Raw genomic sequence first — 3,606 nt, forward strand, 5'->3', positions numbered from 1 at the left:
GCATCCATTGGTATTCTTTGTTGTTGGTAACATTATCATTGCAACTTTTATTCAATTCAGCAAGATATCCCTAAGATTTAAACATTCTCTGTTAAACCATGAGAAAACAATAAACTTTGAGTAAATTGGTAAAATATCATGGAGTTATCATAAAATCCATTTAAAAGCTCTTCATTCCATACAAAAACACAGCAACAAATTAACAAGGAAAACAAAATTCTACATATTTTGCTACAAGTCTGCTTGAAATCTGACATTAGAGATATCGATATGCTTGTTGGGATGTCCAAATAAATTTTCTAGGAGTCTGGAATATATAATTCAACGTTGTTAAATTCATGTTCATTTGAGAATATGCTAAAAATATGTTCCCTGTCACTATTCCTTGCATTTACCATTCTTCAATCATACACTTGAGAAAATGAGATTTACAAAGAGAAAATGTAATGGCAAGGCAAATATCCTTTGGCAAAACATAACACTGCAGGAAATAAGTATTTTTTTTCCAGAGGAGAATTATACTGTAATTCCTCAACTCCACTGATACATTTCCTTGGCTGATGGCTGTAAAGATTCAAGAATAATATTTGTAAGGTTTAATGAAGATGACATTAATGAAGTAAAATATTTTGGATATGCCATTAAAATGAGTGTTATATGCCAAGTCAAACCTCTCAAGATTCACCTTCTCATTTTCTAGGAATCCTGATCTTGATTTTCTTATCTCTTAACATATATTGGATATTTTTTTTCTTGAAAGAGAACATATATTGGATATGAATATGTTAATTTGTTTGAATCCTACTATGCAGAACTGTGGTTTAATGATTATTCGGAAACTACACCAAGTTCTAATGAATGATGTTATTTACATTCCTTTGATATATTCTATACATTCATAATTGCTTTCAGTCAACACTATATTAATCATAAGTTTTTAAAATACGTTTTTGAACTAAGACAATAACAATCCATTGTCGTCCAGTGGTTAGGATATCTGGCTTTCACCCAGGAGACCCGGGTTCAATTCCCGGCAATGGAAGTTTTTTGAACTACTTTTTTCCCTTAACTTTTATCTTAATAAATAAGAGATAATACAAAAATGGTTGAAGCGTATTTCAGTCATTTCTTAATGGTGTTTTTTCTCATTGTTTGTGAATTGTGACCTCACAAGGAAGGGCCTTTGCCTGGTGCTACTGTTATAGCCATTGTGGATCACACGTCTGTGATAGCTTTATGAGGAAACCCGATCTGTTGTTTTGGTAGGAAATCAAGAATCTCTACTCTGTAAAATCATCAGAAAGCTGAAGTAGTCTATAGCTCTGCATTATAACAGTGTCTACAGTCCTGTAATCACATGATAAACATTCAAATTACAAGCAGCAGAAGATAATCCAAGTTGTCCTTTGGGATGACTTCCTAGGGCTTGTTGAACAATGGTATTTTGTTTAGACTGAAAGACATGGAGAAGTTTGAATCAAATGAGTTTTGAGATGACTGCATGATTTGGATGTTGGTGTTCTCCTAACTTAAAGACCGTTTCTGCAACATAAGTTAGATTTCAGGTCATAATGGTGTACATTCCTTGATTATAGCCCACAGGCCACAACATGATGGATATCAATGCCTTGCACCAAATGGGAAGGTATATATTTAACGTCATGTAGTATTCGATGAAAATGAATTTCTTTTTGTAGATAGTAAGATTTTTCAAGGTTCAAACTCATGTTCAAGAAGGGATGAACATGAACCAGGAAGGTTGCACGTGGTTCCTGGTACGAAGAAATGGAGATGCAAGACCGCTCAGTGGACGCGCAATCTAGTTCATACAGCCAGCCCTAATCATACATCGATAATATGTTCTGCAGGTGGACCATTATCAGCTGGGAATGCTCATTTTTTGAGCACAATTCTTTTTGCACTTAAATAGGGTTTGATCAGGGATTAAGTAGAAATATTCTGTTGAAGTTCACTATAACATTTACGTAAATGCAATTTGTTATGTTCTGTAAGATCTCTGTGTTGATTACCTAAGAGCTCTTCGATGATAGCTTTGCAGTGGAATATGTTCTTTAATAGCTCTTCTGTGAAGTTCATATCAAAGAAGCAGCAATCTATTGCTTGGAAGGCAATTATCCTAACCAATGTTCATATATGATGCAATAGATGTGGATACTCGATCTGTTGTTTTGGTGGAAAATAAAGAATCTCAACTCTGTAAAATTATCAAAAAGCTGAAGTACTTTCTATAGCTCTGCATTATAACAGTGTCTACAGTCCTGTAATCACATGATAAACAAACAAACTACAACCAATCCAAGTTATCCTTTAGAACACAGCATTTAAGGGCCAAAAGTCCATATCAATTATATGTGGGGCTTGATTTTGGCACAAAATACAGCTTAAAAAATGCAGGTTTGGATTTCTGAATCAAAACTTTTGAGGGTCCATGGCTGGTTGAATAGGGTCTTACAAAAGGGATACTCTCTCACCACATGCAGAACAAAAGGTGCAGTCTTTCAACATATGTATGCACAATCAGCTGGGAAACCAAGTCATTCAAGCAACATTAGGCATTGTTCCATTGAATATGCTTTTGTTCAAGGAGAGCATAAATATAGGAGAATTGGAATTGGCTTAAGTGTGCAGTTGCATTACAGGGCAAAGTCTCCATTGGCATTCAAACACTTCAATTGTACTTGTAGAGTACAAGGTTTGTGTACTCTCTGCCAAAGGAGATTTGCCCTTCAATTCTTTTACAGCACAATTTCAATGATCTTTTGCCCTTGATTTTTGGGGTTAAATAATACTACTTATTTAATCTTTGTCGTGATCTTTTGCCTCCAGATTCTATATTTTGATTTGGACCTCTCAAAGCGGATCAAAACTGGAAGTGGCAGGCCTCAAGCAGATCTTTGGAAAAGTATGCAGGCTTGTGTTTTCTTTGTTGATTTGCAGTTGTATAATTTTCTAGACCTTAATCTTGGGAGAAAATGAAGTTGGAATCAAAAGAATGTTATGACTACAGTTCATGTTTCATTTTGGCATCTCATCATAAATTGGATATGAATATGTTAATTTGTTTAAATCCTGAATCCTACTGTAAAGAATTGTGATTTAATGGTTAATCGGAAACTACACCAAGTTTTAATGAATGATGTTATTAAATTCCTATGATATATTCTAACATTTATAATTACTTAAGTCAACACTATATCAATTAGTTTTTAATATAGTCTTGAAGTTATGTAACAAAATTCCACTGTCGTCCAGTGGTTAGGATGTCTGGCTTTTACCCCGGAGACCCGGGTTCAATTCCCGGTAATGGAACCATTTTTTAATCTACTTTTTTTTCCCCTGAACTTTTATCTTAATAAATAAGAGAGATTACAAAAATGGTTGAAGCATATTTCAGTCATTCCTTAATGGTGTTTTTTCTCATTGTTTGTGAATTGTGACACCGCAAGGAAGGGCCTTTGCCTGGTGCTAGTGCTATAGCCATTGTGGGATCACATTTCTTTGAAAGCCTTATGGGGAAACCCAGTCTGTTGTTTTGGCAGGAAATCGAGTATCTCTACTCTGTAAAATTATCAGAAAGCTGAAGTA

The 3,606-nt window shown here is 34.6% G+C and overlaps 1 non-coding gene across 1 annotated transcript; it reads left to right on the forward strand.

The window, feature by feature from the left end:
• Positions 1–970: 970 nt before the first annotated feature.
• TRNAE-UUC lies at positions 971–1,042 on the forward strand. The gene has a single exon. It is a non-coding gene; the product is annotated as a tRNA-Glu (tRNA).
• The last annotated feature ends 2,564 nt before the right edge of the window (positions 1,043–3,606 follow it).

The sequence above is a fragment of the Hibiscus syriacus genome, unplaced genomic scaffold (genome assembly GCF_006381635.1).
Source record: "Hibiscus syriacus cultivar Baekdansim isolate YM2019G1 unplaced genomic scaffold, ASM638163v2 tig00000773_pilon, whole genome shotgun sequence".
In the NCBI taxonomy this organism is placed as follows: domain Eukaryota; kingdom Viridiplantae; phylum Streptophyta; class Magnoliopsida; order Malvales; family Malvaceae; genus Hibiscus; species Hibiscus syriacus.